Below are 19293 nucleotides of genomic sequence, written 5' to 3'. Positions count from 1 at the left end.
AAAATTATGAAAATAACGATTTATACTTTTATGTAAGTAATTTAAAAATTATTTCATGTATTTTATTTTTTAATTATATTAAAAATGTTGATGAATTGACTTAATAATTAAACAAATTTTAATGGAAATTATATAATTATTTATTTAATTACGATGTAATAAAGCACAATAAATCATATTACCTTTACAAAAAAAATTGAAAAATCCCTTGTTACGCGTATGTGAATTTATTATACACAAAACTTACTAGACACATTCAATAGGTTTTTATATTAAATCAAGCATATTTATATACATATGTACGTATATACAGTGTCACACAGTGAAAATGATGCAAAGAAATTTTATTTAAAACTACAAAGCCTAGCTTCTTATTGCAAATGATTAAATCATAAATTAGTAATCTATAGGTCGTCCTTTATTTTTTAAAACAGCTTTAAATCTCTTTGGCATAGATTTAATGAGGTTGGTGGTGTAAAATGGTTCAATTTTTTGCCACTCTTCGTGTATAGCTGCCTTAAGATCATTTTTATTTGAAATTTTGTGCTTGAGAACTTCTTTTTCTAACGCACTCCATACATTTTCAATAAACATTAAGACCGGGAGACTGCAAAAATTAATAACTTTGAAAAGAACTTAATAATGTTCAAAATATAATACATACCTACCTACCTATTTATTTTTTAATCTAAAACGATTTTTTTTTTGTTGCATCATTTTCACTGTGAGACATTGTATATATATACATATCTAATTATTATATTCATTATTAGTACACAAGAAAATCTTTCAGAATTCCAAATAAAAAATCAATTTTGTACAAATTTTGCAGCATTGTAGAACAAATAGGCATTTAAACTTGAAATCACGTGCACACATTTACATACATCTACATTTTTGAGTTTTTTATAAGGTCAATGAACTTATTTCAGTAATCTAATAGGTATTTTCTATTTGCAGGTACACAATATTACCATGACCCCACTAAAATTTTCTGTATACTGAACGAAAGTTGGCAAAAAATAGTCATATAACCTAATTTGTTCAAAAAATAAATTGATAATTGAATGATTTTTTTTTAAATATTAAATAACTCACAAATATACATATATGTATATGTATGTACATGTATGTATATAGCGTAATCATTTTCTGCTATACAATATTCACCTAGCATCTCATAATAAACAGTTAGGGTTAAATGCCCTTTTCTTTATACATGTGTACATACTTACATATACTTATATAAATAGTTAATTATAATATGAATGAATTAATTTTAATACCATGATTATACATACTTCACACGTACATATGTATTACTAATTTTTGGCGCCGTATATTTAACCACAAAGGCGCAAATAATTTACCACACCTACTTATACTTTTCAAAATATAAAGCCACATTTTTCAATATGCATATTATGAATTAACATACATACTTCTACATAAGTATGTATGTGTACCCTTAATTGTATACAATACAATGTTCTTACGTGTTCATATAATGAAACAATCAATTTTTCGTTTGTTTAAGTATATTTTGTAGACGTGAATAAGTGTTACAAACTAGGTTACAACTTTTCGAAAGTATTAGATAAATAAAAGTTATTTAATCACATAATTTAATAATACGTACATGCATATGTATATACATATGTGTATAGATAATTGGATACAAAAGTCAGGTTTCAATAATTATGAACATACTATTGTAATATGAAATTCTTTACCGGTAATTTATTAAAATATCGTTCTTTAGCAACATCTAATCTGAACGCAGTAGGTACAAATTATATTAATTCATTAATATTGAAATAAAAAAAAGCAGTGATTTTCGTAATTTTCCCGATTTTTTTACGTGAATTGCATACTTAATTTTTCCGAAGACCGAACTTACTTTTAGTTTGCCAATTAAATTGTTCTTGTTTCACAATTTTTAAATCTTTCATTCAATTTCAAGTTGCTGTATAATTACCAAGTAACTTATTGGAATGGTATATTGGGATGATTTAATTTTAATTAAAGCTGCAAATGGAATCACGTGGTTCAGTTGCTAGTGTAAAAGAATATTAATTATAACAAAAAGGTTATGTATAGACAAAATGTTAAAAGTTTAAAATTTTCCAGCGGGATGTCACGGCGCTGTCATATTTATGAAAAATTTAATATGTGTGGGTACCTACATATGTATATACATATATATTATAGAATTACATTATTAAAACTTGTTTAGTTCTTAAGATTAAAATTATTCAGTCCAATCATAACAATCACTTTAACTTTTCTCACCTGCCGGGAAAGTAAAACAAAAGCAGTAATTTAAAAAAAAAGTATAATATTTTTTATTTCATCAATTATTTAAAACCAGTTTTAATGAAAATCACTTAATAAGTAAGCACATACACACATATGTATGTATGTACATACAAATATTCATAAACATAATAGTATATAGCGATACATAAAAATTATATTATAACGGTTGTAATTACTACACGACTGTAACTTTATCATAATCAGCTACATACATACATACATACATATGTATAAAAATCACGATTTCAATTTCTATCACATTTAGTACTTACTACAATACAATTATATACATACATACATATTTTCTTTTCGCTCAAACAAATACGGACACAGTAGAGAATTAGCAGAATATTAAGTTTTTATAACAAGAATAAGTTTCCCACATTAGACCAGGAAATTATTCATAATGATTAGATAAATTTTATATAAAAAAAAACTAGTAGTTACCAGACTTTATAAAGATCTTAAATCAAGGTTAAAGAACAGGTTTAAAATATACATACATACATATGTACATATGTCTGTATGTATGTAGGTACATTATGTATTTTTTTTATTTTGAAGCTGAACTTGTTGCTACAATTAATTAATAATGATAAAAAAATTCTTTTTTTATATATATGTACTTACCTACCTAATGCTTTTTTTTATTCAAAAACCTAACAGGTATGCAAATAGACGTAATTAAATACGTAGATATTTTTATATTAAATCAGTAAAAATCAGTTCTTAAGCACAAGTGATCAAAAGACTGAATAAATTTTGCAATTTTTGGCAAATAATACCCCCCTCCCATCTCCCCCCCCTCACCCACGAATCAGATCAAAATCAATTGAAGAAAAAATAGTTAAAATACAACTATAGGTTATGTTCCAATTAAATGATTTGAAACACATTGTATATCTAGGTATGCAGACTAGAATGGGAATGCAAATAGAATTTCAAATTGGATACAATTATGTGTGTACATTTATGTATGTCCTGTGTGTCATGTCCTAAAGATTTTGTTCATACTAATTGCCTTTCCCAAAACTAGCACTACGAAATTTTTGCCTCACAAAATGGAAACATTTTAACATTTTTCCGTGAATAAAATTAATAAAGTAAAGCAATAAAAACAGGTAAGCATTAAGGTTATAAACGTTTGAAATTAAATGAATAACGAAAAAGTGTTACAGAAAAAACGTAAAAAACCGCTTGAGTTAATCGAATGAAAGCGCAATATGAAATCGTGTTTTTTTTTGTTCTTATTTACGTTTTCGCTATTTTCGCTATTTTTTTCCAGCTGTCGCCGATTAGAAATTTATGATTATGTTTTCAGTATATTATTTTTTTATATAACATGTTTATATATAGATATGTACATATATTTATTTGCACAGAAGCTATATGTGTATGGCTATGTACATAGAAGAAGTCATTGATCTACAAATTTCCAGTAGTTGAGCACGATTCATTGCTTCAAATCATTTTTTTTTTTTTTTTATTCTAAATTTCTGTTTTTTTTTTGTTTGATATTTCGATTTACTTAATACGTAATAAAGTGTTAAGTAAAATTAATGAGATCAATGAAAATTTGGATATATATGTATGTATGTATGTATGTACATATGTACATACATATGTAAATATGTTATATACTAATGTGTGTTTTATATGAGCACTGTGTATTTTGTTTGATTAGAATTCAAAATACAAACATACATAATATGTTCATATCCATATTACTGTTATTTGCTGTGGATTGATTGACGACGTATGTACATACATACGTCTACATGACTTATGTTAGTCAGCGCATACACTATTTTATTCAATTTGATGGTCAAACTTCTATAAAACATCTTTGATGAAAAAAGTAGAACGCCATTCAATTCTTAGAAAAATCCGTCAACAGTGCGTGATGCCCATACTGATTTTTACTTACTTAACATGACTCACATATGTATATGTATGTAAGTATGTATTATTAAAATTTTTTTTTACTATTACGTTGAGACCCAAATTTTCTATTTCTATTAGAACATTTTTAAATTGTATAACAGTAATTTTATTTTTATTATATTAAACACTTTCACCAAGTTACAGAAGGAAAACAAAAACTGTACAGCTTTCGTGTCGCTATAGATCGTCGCGTTTTCCCACATTTCAGCAGTCCAAATTTAATTAAGAAAAAATAAATTTTTTATTTGAGAACTAGAAAAACAAAGTTGATTAACCTATTTTTCAAAGAGTTACATATACACATTGTGGTTATGGTTATGAACATAATTATGTACATATATACATACTTTGAAATAAATAAACATAATTTAACATAAAATAACGATGTTTATTAGAGCACCGAGAACAAGACAAGAAAAATTAAAGTAAAATACATATACATATGTACATATAATTTTTCCTTATACTTTTGCTATGCGCGAGTGGAAAAAAAAATTAAAAAAGAAAAACTGATGTGATCAGCGCATAAACGATCGTATTAGAAAAAATTAAATTTTCGGAAGTATATTTCCGAATTTCAAAAAACCTTGAATTGTGGCCGAAATCGTTGCTGAATATGATAATAGAATAATGTATGTAAGTATGCTTTGTATATTCACTTTAAATTTTGAAAGTTCGATTTTTGGAAAAAGGTTGTGTAAGCTAGTTTTTTTTGTCAGAAAGGTGTAATGCGGCTTATTCTGAGTATCGCATCACAAAGTATGATTGTGATGTTTATCGCGAAAATTTATTATAGACACGAATCATTTGTATGAGTTGGTTTATGGTTACGATAATAACTTATTGATTCGATACTCAGAATAACCCACCAAAAATAGTTGGAATTAGTTTCATAAAATTTCCCTGAATTAAATTTTTATAGAAAATGTAAAATCTACCTACCGTGAAATTCAAGAAAAATAATCGATTCTCCATCCTAAATACCTTAGTTATAAATTCTTATGAAAAATTAGTTCGACGAAACTTGAGATATAGGGCAGCATAGACAGACAAATAAACAGGCATGGACAAAAGCAATGTTTTTGTAAATCCATGTATTTGATATGAAAACAGTGCCAATCCCATCGCATAAATGAATTCATGTGTACATGTTATTTATGAGTAACATGTTATTGAATTGTTGATTTTAGGTGATCGCACACTCTGCTTAATGCCCAGTTAGTGTTGAATTCAAAGTTACAGTTTGATATATGTACGCAGACCTGCTTTTTTTTATATCAGTTGTTGTATAAAAATAAGTATGTACAATCTACACGTACATACCTACATATGTATGTTAAGATAAATATTTATAAAATTAACTAACCATCGTATAATTACGTGTTTCAATATTATGTTTTTTAAATTTTTTATTCTCATGATTTAATTTTTTAAATGATGTTATGCTTACTTATACTATCTATCTTTACAAGTATCTGGGTATACAAGTATATGAACATGCTTAATTTTTTTTTGCGCTTTTATACAAAATAAGAAAATTACCCACAATGATAAAAAAATTTTGATAAACATGTTCTTTTTTCTTTTCTTTTTTAAATTTTCTGATACGCTCTAATATTCTCTAATAATACACGATATGTGGGAGATTTTTAATTTTATGTTCTCATGTACATATGTATGTATGTATATAGAGTAATTCGAAATTATAATTGCAGTAAGAATTTCTCTAAAGTAAAGTAAAAAAATTTATATTTGTGCTGGTCACTGAACATTATGTTTTAGTTCTTAAATACCGGAAATTAATTATTATTATTTATGATTTTGTTTTTAATTACTTACATATACTACATATATTTTCGTCATATAAATTATTTTTTAGATAACAAGTTATAGTAAGTCAATTATAATATAGCAAAAAAATTAATAGGTGATAAAAGGAAAAAATTGGAGAAATCTTAAAATTTTTAAAAGTGGGAGAGCAGGTTGATTTGTTGAATTTACAATAAATATTCTAATTTTTTAATGGAGAGCCACAATATGTTGCGTAAATTTTGATTTTCGAATAACTTCGAAATTATTTCTACAAAACTTACTATATAAAATTTCCTATAAAAAAGTATACTGTCCAATACTCACGTGCGGCAGCAATTTTATTTATGTAGCGATGCCGACGAGGTGATGTAAACTAACAAGCACTTAACTTAGTTTTGGAAAAATTTCATATTATATTTTCAAATATAAATAATTATATACATCTAGCATGCTATTTACATCCCTGCCGTCGGATTAACAATAAAAAATTATGAACCTTTTAATAAGAATAAGCATAAATAATGAAAAAACGAAGCACGAGTATCTATTTACGAGTACACCTAACGGTTCAAATAGAATAAAATATACAATTTGTATACATATATTTTTATTAAATTAATTGACTATTTAATTATCATTGTATTGTAGCTGTATAAACAATTTTAAATAAAATATGTGAAAAAATTAATATTCATAGAAAAATAAAAATTAAATTTGACTTAATTGAATAATAATCAATTTTAAACAATGGGGGGCTATTAAATTTAATTATTACAATATTCTTAAGATAATTTTCTAAAACATTTAAATAAATGTAATGTGAAACGTGCTAATTAAAACGTAGGTAACTGGATCAATATATGTATGTATGTATGCATGTGCTATTCTATGTATATGCTATAGAAGTATAGAGTATAGACAATGTTAAAAGTCACTATTAAATTGTAAAAAATTTTGTAAACAATAGATAAACTTTGTTTACATTTTTAATAAAAAAAAAGGTTTTAATTATAATTTAAAAATTAATATTGTTAACAGGAAAATTGTTTAATGGGCTTTAATTTTCTACAAAAAATTAATTTTGAAAATTTTATTTGTATAATTGCAAGTTTTAAATTACATCGCTAGTTCCAAATCTTTTTTTTGGGTATAATAATTAAAGCATGCGAGTATATATAATAGTAAAATAATCATTTACAATAAGTTCATAACCTTTAATATTCAAACTGTTATTACTCATTAATTGAGCAACTTATTTAATATTTGTTTAGAAGTTTCAGTGCGGGTCGCTTTTTTATAAGTGCACATATGTATGTTACAAATGGGCATGAATCAAATAATTTTTACTTTCTCATACATATTATCTACTTTTTTGAAGAAATTGTATAAGTATTTTGTATTATTTTGTCTTGCTACAATCAACCTTGCTAATCTCCTTACATCGAAATGTTGTATACGTCCATGGAAATTAAGCAAAATCAAGGTGATAAATAGCAGTTTAATAGCAATGGCAAAGGTTAATAAAGTTCAACCCTGTACAGAAACATACAATACAATATCTTGTTTGTACAAGTGAAATATGAAGCAAATAATATACGAAAAATTGTTCAAAAAATTACACTTTTATGAAAAATTTTATGAAAATCAATAAGTGAATCATTAACATACTTATAATGAAATAATATGTTAAATGTATATATACAAAAGAAAACTTACGTACAATTTGTATACGTTACGTTATAGAATGAATGACACACGCTTTCATAACGAATAGGTTTATTGAAATTATAAATCATTGCATTTAATTATTTTGAAATTCCGACGACGTTAATTTATTGTTAACGTCAAATTTATTAAAAGCCTGTTAAGTACATTAAGAAATTAATAATCGCGTCTAGAGAAATACGTGTGTACATATGTACATATGTATGTGAACATCTGAAGAATTTTTGAATTTATTCATTTTCCAAAGCGCATATTGCAATAATATTTTAAACAATTAAATTCTATAATTTCACAACACAATTAAAAAATTCTACAATTTCGTCCCTCTGAAAGGTCTATTGCATAAAAATATGCAGGCTAATGTTTTATGAATCAATTTGCTATTGACATTGACAATTTGTTACAATCTCTAACTCCATATTTCCATATTCCATTAACAAAAAAAAAACAATTTACTAATTTTTTATTTAAACTTGTTATTTTTGTTTATAAAGAAAATTAGTATAACAGCCTTAATAATGTTATTTAAAAAAGAATGACTGTGTAACGTGCTGTTAATAAAGGTTTAATTGGCTGTAATTTAAATAAAATATTTTTAAAATTACTCTCTTATGTGATTCTCTTTTCAGTTGTTCGCTTTAATTCAAACTCTGATTGAATTATATGAAACCAGTTATTTATTTCACTATTATTATTATTAGATTTATGTTGTATATTTAGAATGATAGGTTCCCATGGTTTACGATGAAAATAAAATATCTTATAAAGTCTAAATGACAACGTAATCGAACGGAAACAAAGAATTTTTCAATTAACTATAGAAGAAATACAAATAAAAAGAATAGAATTTTTTATAACGGTATTTAAACATTAAAATTCCAAAAAAAATCATTTTTTACAAAAATAAATTCAATGGAGTTTAATAATTTAAGACTCTTTTTTTCTCTTCTAATGTCTACTTAGTTTACTTCCTATATTTACAAGTTTAAAATTTTTATGCTAATGTGGGAAAAATGAAACTACAGCTATTCACAATTACTTTTATAATTATATTTAGGAGCTATTTTATTCTTTGGTTACATTTTAAACGTCAATTTATATTATAAAAGTAAATTTGTAGCATTAAGTGTTTATGACATGGAATTTTTCTTATTTTTTTTCGCATAAATTTTCTAATTTACAATAATTCCAACAATAGATGAGATTTTCCAAATTTATTTTTATTTACTTATTTTCAATAATTTTCGTTTAATATAAAAAGCTGAGAGGTGGGCCAGCATTATTAAACTTGATTGATTTATATATTATAAGACCGAACTTCCTCCTGGAAATTTATTTATACACTCGCTATATTTCGTTAAAATATTTAACAAAGGAGGGCATACTCGTACTCACAAATTCATTGCTTAATTCAAAGTTTAACGAATTTCATCAATTCTCATACCTCATGGAAAGTGTATAATATTTTAGTTTTTTTTCCTCCAATTTCCAATGCTTATGTCTGGACACAAAATTATATAAAACGAGAAAAAAAGTAGAGTTGACCTTGTCAACTCTGTGATACCCGTACGAATTTGTTATCCTATGTGCGAATAACTAATGTGCCATAACTAACTATAGGGCAGACTATGACTTTAAGTTGCCGTATTACCATATTAATTTATGCAAAATTTCAGTACTATGTGTTTTTCAAAATACTGGTTGTGCCAAACTACTATTGAAGTTGTATGGCAGCTACCAGAAAGAGCCAAGAAATTTTAGCGAATTTTATCAAGCACATCGGCCCTACTAATATATTCACTTGTGTGAAATCTCAATATCACAGCTTTTATAATTTCTGAGATATAGCCAAAAAACTTTTGAAGTTTTATGGCAGGTACCAGAAGGAGCCAAGTAATTTCAACGACTTTTATGAGACACATTGGCCCTACTAATATATTCACTTGTGTGAAATCTCAATATCACAGCTTTTATAATTTCTGAGATATAGCCAAAAAACTTTTGAAGTTGTATGGCAGGTACCAGAAGGAGCCAAGTAATTTCAACGACTTTTATGAGACACATTGGCCCTACTAATATATTCGTTTGTGTGAAATTTCAATACCATAACTTTTATAGTTTCTGAGATATAGCCAAATTAATTTTGAAGTTGTATGGCAGCTAACCGAACCGGTACCCCGATCATGTCCAAGTTAAATAGGGTTCTGGCACTTACTACAATAAATCATTTGTGAAAATTTGGTGAACTTAGCTCAATTAGTTTTTGAGTTATCGTTCGGACGGACGGACGAACAGACAAAGCTAAATCAACTCAGAATTTGACGCTGATCAAAAACATGCACTTGAGTCTATATCTAACACCGTTATTTCTTAGCGTTACAAACGGTAAGGCAAATTTTGTATACCCTTCGAACATACGTTCGTACGGGTATAAAAATTAATAAAATAGCACTTTTATATTTTATGGACTAAGTATAAACGTCTCCATAATCGTAGAGTGTGAATAAAATTTTAATTTATGAGTTCTCTTTTTTTATTTTTTTTTTAATATTCATGAATTCTGTGGTTTTTTTTCTTAATGCAACCAGAAAAATACAAAAATGGAACAAAAATGCATTTAATACAATTTTTTGTTTCACCTTTTATTCAACAAATAAATGAGTACTAAATGTGGTAACCTAACTAAGTTTTTTTTTTTGTATAAAAGATTCTGTATACGTATAAGACTAGGCATTTTCCTTTTTAAGTTTTTATAATATATTCAATGATTTCGTGCGTGCAATTTTAAATTAAATTTTCAAACTGGAATTTTTTAATTTTCCTTTTAATTTATTTTTAATTGTTTTTCATATTAACATTATTCGAAGTACGCGAATTTAATTTTGAAATTATATTTAGTAATTATAATTTACAAAAATTAATGCAACATTTTTGGTAAGCAACTATTGTATATAGCATTTTTCAAAAACTACAAGTGAACTACTCGTTTGGAAAAGCTGAGAAATTGGGATTATTAATTTATGAATTTTGAATTTTTTACTTTGAAAGTAAAAATTTTTATTGTAAAACAAATTGTAAGGTGAAAATAAATAATTTATATAGGGTATCGCAAAAATTAATATGCAGCTTCTATAAATGTCTTTGTTTTTTTTTTTTATAAAATAACCTAATACCTTGACAATTTTCACATATATAGTTAAGTGTTATGATTGACGTTAATTAATACTTCAAAGTTTTAAACATCATTGTGTTAATTGTCAGGTGTCAAAAATTTGTTAATAATTGTGATTTAACTTGAGTAGCTATAATTGAATAAATATTTATATTAGTTTTTCCATAATATTAATTGATTTTAAAATTTTCTATTATAAAGTGTTTTTAAATTGTTAAAAGTTTTATTTAAAAGAAAGATTTTATATTTTTAAATTTGTAATTGCTACCCCTAATTATTCAGGCGTAAAGTAAAATTTATTATTAATTTGTAACTTTTTATAAAGTTTTCATAATTCATCTTGTTATCAGGAATTATTTGGGTAACTAAAACCATAAAATCTGGGATAAAAATTGCAAAGTGTTAAGAGAAGTTTTAACTAATCAAAAATTTCGAAAGCAGTGTAGTGAAAGAAGATCCAGAATGCCCGAACATATATGTACATATGTAAGTTTTTGAAATTTACGTAGAAAAGAGTTAAAATGTCACTCCTATCAATTTTACCAAGGTCGGAATTTTGTGTATCCATAAATTTTTGAACATAAAATCCAATTGGAAATCGTATTATATTTTTTGCCATTTTAATGAGAGTAACTTACCCCTAAAAATTACATTTGTTTCCTTTTACATTAGTTATTGTTATAGTACACGTCCTTAAGGTTATATTAATCACATTGTACAACCTTATGTGTATATATAGGTATAAAATTTTGTGTAAAAACAGGTAATCCAATTTATATTAGATGTACATAGGTATATGTTTTCTTTTTATTCTAATTTTCATTCATTGTCATAATAGCTTGTTTTTGTTTTGTTTCCTTCATAAATGAAAATGCAAATTTATTTAAAATGCAATTAAGTTTTCTAATAACATAAAAAAATATTCACGCATTAAATGATTTATAAAGAAATTTTACGAAATATGAGGTTATCGAAGCACCAATAAATACTATTAAAATTATACAATGCATTTGGTTCTACAATTATTTTGTTTTTCATTTAAAATATAAATGCAAATAATGCGGTTAACCTTTGTTTTTCTTTAATAATCTATATATATTTTCCTTTATATGGATATACACCCAACCTAATATTTATAAATGTGTTTATAAGCTCAAATTAGCACCAATATTTATGACGTTTTGCTTTTATAAAATCTTAATTTTAAATCTATTGCAATTTTAGCAATTTTATTTTAGTAGAAAATCTGAGTTAAATTATTTTATAAGCCTCTTAACATTATATTATACATAATTATATCCAATACAGATGAAATCATATAGATAGATGATGAAAAAAAAAAATAAATTTTTATGAAATAAAATTGAATTTTCAATTAAAACGTTGAGTTATGTTAAACGTTATTATGAAAAATTTTGCACTTTTGTTTAATATGATTTTCGAAATATTGAACATTTATAATGAATAATGTGAAAAAATATTTACATATAACAAAACAGTATTTAAAAACTACGAAGCTAATTACCTAGCAATTTAGATCATTCAGTCATCACATAAGTATTAGCTTCAGTAAAGTGTTCAGAAAAATTATCTACATAAGTAATGTGACGCAATTTTAGTTAAAAATTTCAATTGAAGACACTTACCTGCAAAGAAAAAAAGAAAGTGAAATTTTAAAAATAAAGTTTTTGTCTATATTAATCTTGAAAAGGGAAAATTTTAATTTACAATGTAAAATAAACTATTTAAAATAAACAATTTCAAAGAGAAAAAAATCTGATGTGGTCGGCATATAACCGGGTGCAATTTCAAGAAATTTCATCAATTAGCCCCGTAGATATTAGAAAAATTTAAAATCCTCTCCCAAACTTACATATAAAATTTCATGAAAATTTTATATGTTAAGCCGAACTTGATATACTTATACACATGTGTGCACACAGAGAAACAGACCGACATTTCTTTAAAAATAGTTTACTTAAGCTTCAAAACCCCACATCCGAAATTTGGCGCCTTCATAATCTCCTTTATTGCATGCAATGTGGTCACCGTCGGTACAAAAAATTTAATTTTGGTCTTTGCAAAATTCAACACAATCCTTGTAATCAAGGACCTGTAATTTTGGAGACAAATGTTCGAAATAGTTAAAGAGATTTTGAAGGTATCTTCAGTAATGTTTCACATCACCATATATGGAAAATCTTTTTTTTCAAGCTCTTACCGGTTCATTACTTATATTTTATTCTTATGCTTGATTTAAAAAAAAATATTTTTTTAAATTATCACAATTAAATCTAAACTTTTAATAATAATTATCGATTAAAATTTATATAACGTACTCATATTAAAATTATTATCTTACATAATCTTAATTATCCAGGAAATCAAAATTTTTAATAGACAAAATATAATAAAAAGTTAACATTTTTATCACATCAAATTATAATTTATTTAAAAAATAAAAATATAGCAATAACAAGACCAACTTTTAAAAATCTAAAATATAACCATTCACAATAGATTGAATTGGTGAGTTGAAATAAGAAAGAGAAAGAAAAAATACTGTATAACATGTGATGAAAAAAACTAAACAAAAAACAAAATTAAAATTTTCATTGAAAAGGTCACGATAATTCTGTTACCTCTTCGATATAATGTATACGTTAATAAGAGAAAAAAACGGCTTAAAACTGTATAATAAACGATTAATCGGTAATGATCGGTAATAATTTATTTAAACTCTACAAAATGTATACAAACAAATATTTGAAATATTGTACGTTAAGGTTTTCCGCTCAATAAAAAAAAAAATTTAAATGTTTGTACCTACTAAAAATGTATAAAACTACGGTAATCAAACAAAAAGCAAGAGTATAAAATAAATAGTTTAAACAAGAAATACAACATTAATAAAAAATCAAACTTAGAATTTCTGATAAAGAAAAATCGCTTTTTTTTTTTATTTAAAGTAAACATTGTATAACAACAAAAAAAAAAAACTATAGTAAATTTGAACAGATTCTTAAAATGTTTTCAAGGTTTCCAAACAGTTAATTCACATTCAAATAGCATTTGTTACAATATCGTTATTTAATTTTCACTTTTTACATCAAACAAAAATTGTGAATTTGTACACATTAAAAATATACTATGAATAATGTAAGCGTACATGACAATGTCATTGTTTATTTAGTAAAGGTATAAAATGAAGTACAATTGATTTACATAATGTACTCAAGTATATCTTTGTGTACAACTTAGTAAGCTTTAATAGCTCAAAAGAAAATATGTGTAAAAAATGTGTAAAATATGGTAAATAAGGAAAAAGGTTAATGTTCTCTGCTCTTAAAAGGTTAGAAAATTATTTTTTACTAAAATGTTTTCCGTGCTCTAGTACAAAGCAATTAATTTAAAACTACAGGTATATAAAAAACACCCATTTTTAGCAAATGCCTTTATATACTGCTTAGAAATACATATAGTTGCGATAAAAGGAAGTTTTGTAAAAAATGAGCAATTTTTCTTTCAAATCGCTCTTTCACAAAATTTTTTATGCCAACTCATGTCAAATACGATTGAAGACGCCATTAAAGTCTTCCAACGAGTTCCCTCTCGTTACTGTCTCGCATTTTATTTGCAAATATTTGATTAAACCTATTTTTTTTGTTCGAATACTTGTTAAATATAAATATCATAGGACAGAATTACCATTTTTAAACGGTCCAATTTTGACGATCATTCGAATATCTAACAGGCAACCGATATTTAAAGCCGAATATATTTTTAAGTTTTTAGTATAAATATGTCAAAGATTTTATTGTATGTACTCATAGTATTTCCCCCCAAGAAAAGCTTTTGTGATTTAACCCACCTCTCGTCCCATATATCTCTATATATTTTTCAATTGGAATTCTATTAGATTGTCAAACCGTCTTCCGGCATTGAGTGTTTCTTAATAATCTATCATCAGTACATCACCTCCGATCTTATTTTTTTCTCTCAAAAAAAAAGTTATGTAAATTCAATTTTTACAACAAAAATTATCATTTAAAGGTCATTGATAATACTCGTAATTTTATTTTATTATCACCGCATTGATAATAAACAAAAAATTTCTTTTATTCTTCTTTTTCATTATCACAAATGTTTTTAATATTATTAAATCATAATTTTCTGATATGGAAAATGTAAGTTTTTTCATTCTTACAAAAAAAGGCGGCTGAGCAGCTTTACATACAAAGTCATCAAACTCATACAAGATTGTTTAAATTACGATTTAAAAGATAATATAAGACAAAACTGACAGTCTTATCGTACATAAATGAATGTCATTGCCGTATACGAAATAAGTATAAAAAGTAGCTATAAATGGTTTTTATTTCTATATTTACCCGTTCAATGCGCCGGGCCGGGTACAATTTATAATGTCTATTTTTGTATATTATAGACAAAAACAATAAATTTTATCTTTTTAAAAACCGAAAATAAAAAAAAAAATTTAAATTTCCTGTATAAGAGGGGCCGAATTAAATTTTTAAATATAAAATTTTATATTAATTTTTAAAATCTAAGTAGAAAGAGGAGTAAATTATATTATTCTACACACACGTACAATGGATTTTATACATTATAATTAATTAATATAAGATTTTTGCTTTCATATGAAATTTTTATTACAGTTCAAATCAGAGTGCGCCTTTAGTAAGACGATAAATTTTTGGGTTACGATTAAAAATTTAAAATAAATTTAGTAGCTTAAATATTCGAAGTCGTTGTGCTATGTATACGAAATCGAATGGAAATTTTTGAATCAACGAAATTTTTATTAAAACTTATTTCTCAATAGTTCTATTAATTTTATAGAAACCAATATTTTTTTAAATTAGAAACTGCTATATGTAGGTAAGCATTAAATATGTGATTTGATTACTTTTTATTACATATGTAATTGTAATCAAAAACGGTTATTTAACCTTTTTACTGTACATTAAGATACACCAGTTAATTAATTAGTATACTTACATACTTATGTATATGTTGGTATTGAGTTCTTAAATGTAAACGCATAGAATGTCGCTATATATATCCTCCTTAAACTCTAAAATTGTAGTTAACCCACAGAAATAATTGATCTTATCAAATTTCCTTGCCATCAATATTCGATATAACTTTCTTAATTTATTTAATTTCATTTTCTATTTATTATGAACTATAACACAAAATTTTATAATGCATTTACATTAGCCAAGTATTCTAACATGACAATATAATTTAGTATGCAACACAAATTCATTCGAACATCATGAGATATTGTTACAAAATTATTGTGTTTTGAAAATGAAAATGGACATGTTTATCATATTTTACACATAAACTACATCGCTGGTACTGTGGAGACAATAATTATTTTTAAAATTTAAGTATCTGCTCCATGTTATCATATACATAAAGTATGAAAGGAAGAAACTGATAAATATATGAACCAATATTTCTCAACATAATGTACATACATATACACGTATGTACATACATTACAGACACATGGTAATAAAACTATATTTAAAGTAAAATTAATTCAAATAGTTTTTGTTTCAAAATGAAAATAGAACGAATGACCGCCGATATCGGCGATTTCACATTTTTTTTTGTGGTCTTTATTATAAATACTCATTATAAATGGGTTATAATAAATATATGTGGGCGGATTATTTCAATAACCCAAAAAAAAAAAGGAAAATGTATATATTATAAAAATTATATACATACATATGTATGTATATATGTACACGTACATTTTTTTTAATTTTCAAGAAATGCATAATTTTATTGTAAAGATAAAAAACAGAGGCCGGCGTCGACTGCTCTAAATCACTTTAAAATATCTTTTCCTTTTCTTGTTTTTGTTTTTAACTGAATGCTAATGAACTTTTTAATTCTATTATTTTGTTTTTTTTGTGTTGTTTATTATTTTTTTGACTTCTGGTTACATTGACTGGCTAAGTCAAATTCGTATCGTTTTATTTTTGCTTCCTTTCTATGTACTATATGAAAATTCATTCATGTTCAAAATAGGGTTATAAGATTACGTATATGTACAACATTAAACTGGCATACGAACAATATAAGAAAAATTATATGATTTTAAAAATCGTAAGTGTTTTTAGAATTTAGAATGTATGTACATACATATTTACTAATGGACGAATAGATATACATACATAGATATATATAATGTATATGAAAATTTGTGAGGCAAAAAAAAGAATTTAATTTCTCATCAAATTTCTAGACTTAATTTTTAAATGATAACGACTAAAAATAATAAAAATAATTAAAAAACCCCCATTACTAATGAGAGCTTTATGGACATTAACTTGAAAAATAAAAGGGTGTCTACTTGGGAACCGAGAGAGATTACGTATAGTAAATATTAATGAGATAATTTTTTACACCATTGGTGTTGTTTAATTAACTCTATATGTTTTTTTTTGCTATAGAGATTTGCTATAGCAAAAAAAGTGTCTAATTAATATTAATGATCTGGAACGGTAACAAGTATAATTTTACTATATACATATATTTTTTTTAATATAATTTCTAATATTATCATGTCTGACTTTAAATGATAAGAATATTTTTCCTAAATTATTTCTGGTTTCAATTTTTTTAAAAGCAAGATTATTACTGGATTATAAAGTTCAACTAATAATTTTCCACATAATCAAATCAGAAATGTAAAAAATTTCTTTTTTAAGAGTAAGTATGAACAACTCGGATAAAGTTGTCATTTTAGAATGTCATTTTAGATGACTTCCTGCGAATACTCAATAAAGGAATATTATTTTCTTACAAAATTGATATAGACCATAACAGCAATTAAAAATTAAGTTTTATCTAAAGAGAGAAGAGAAAGCAAAAATTAACTTCAATAATTAATTTGTTTTTTTGTTTATTAAATAATTAATGGTCCTTTATTATTTCTTTTGTATTGGTATATATTGTACAATGAAACGTCACTAAAAACGATAAATATCCATATTTCGTTATTCACTTATGTATGATCGTAACAGGTGTTAACCGATTACATCCAATGTCAAGGTGAAATAAAAGTGCTAAAAATCTTTTTTTTTTTTCTATTGTATACAATCTTTCTTATATACTCGATAACTAATTCATTGTCAATTAGAAGTCCTATAAGAATTAATCAATAAACCAATAACAATTATCAAATGCACAAATGCTCATTGTAATTTTACAGATTTATATACATATGTACAAGATGTTTCAAAATATTTTTTTAAAATTTATTTGAAATTTCGTTTCAGTTATATTACGTTAGTGTTTCGTTTATTAAGGCAAAAATATTGCAATTTGATGTTGCTGCGATTTTGAAATTGTGGTAGGAACTATACATACGTTTTGGTAATTAATATTTAAAAGAATGTTTTGAAACTATGACTTCGAGGGAATAGCAAGGAAATTGTGAATTTTTGAATTGATTTGTTTCTAAATATTTAAGTATTTAAAATTTTAATTATTAATTACCCTTATTAAATATTTTACAGACATAAATCAAACCACCTTTTATTGCATACTCTGTATGTACAATATGTGAAATATTGTTAGTATAATTGTATTTTATTCGTACAATATAACAATTTAAGTTATCAGTGTATGTTTACATGCTAAGGTCTTTTTTTTATTTGCTTTTTTATTGCAGAGAAGAAATAAAACGCACCTATGTGTGTACATACACGATTGTTATCTAATCTCACTATGAATATTTTTTTGTTTTTTTTTGTTTTTTTTTAGACAACATCTTATAATTAATAATTTTTAGCAAATTGAATAAATAAGATAATTTATCATTTTGGTTGATACAATAATTTATATAACAAAATTAACATCAACAAAATTTCTTTAACAAAATATAGCAATTTTTTGCATTCAGTTGACAAAAAAAAAAAAAAAACAAAATTGAAAAACAAAAATTAATTATGTTTTATTGGTAACCTAGACAATTAATTACCGTTTTCTAAATTAATTTAAATATTTATGAAGATGATTTTATTAGTTTTTAATTTTTTCAAATATTTTATATTGCATTTTAAACTGCTTTAATAAAAATTTAATAAAATAATAATTAAAATCATGGCTACTATAATTTGATTTATTTGATGAGGAACTGCAATATTGCATATTCAACTGTATATTCTTAAAATTTCGTTGGAATTTAAAATTTATACACATTTACAGTACTAAAGGAATAATTTAATATTGTGAATTCAAAATTCTCTTATAATTGAGTTTAGCACATTGGT

The 19293-nt window shown here is 24.8% G+C and overlaps 1 protein-coding gene across 5 annotated transcripts in view; it reads right to left on the bottom strand.

Moving 5' to 3' along the window:
• LOC129614140 (E3 ubiquitin-protein ligase goliath) overlaps window positions 1–19293 on the bottom strand; it is an 85002-nt gene that overhangs the window by 41947 nt on the left and 23762 nt on the right. The window contains exon 3 of one of the 5 annotated variants that reach the window (XM_055528551.1): window positions 12498–12618. The exons of the other annotated variants lie outside the window; for them this stretch is intronic. The gene's annotated coding sequence lies outside the window, so the exon portion shown is untranslated. The remainder of the gene's footprint in view (window positions 1–12497; window positions 12619–19293) is intronic. 5 annotated transcript variants of the gene reach the window in all.

Source organism: Condylostylus longicornis, unplaced genomic scaffold (genome assembly GCF_029603195.1).
Source record: "Condylostylus longicornis isolate FDR11 unplaced genomic scaffold, ASM2960319v2 ptg000101l, whole genome shotgun sequence".
Taxonomy (NCBI): Eukaryota; Metazoa; Arthropoda; class Insecta; order Diptera; family Dolichopodidae; genus Condylostylus; species Condylostylus longicornis.
Note: the sequence above shows the minus strand (reverse complement) of the source record. Positions and strands in the feature narration are given on the sequence as shown.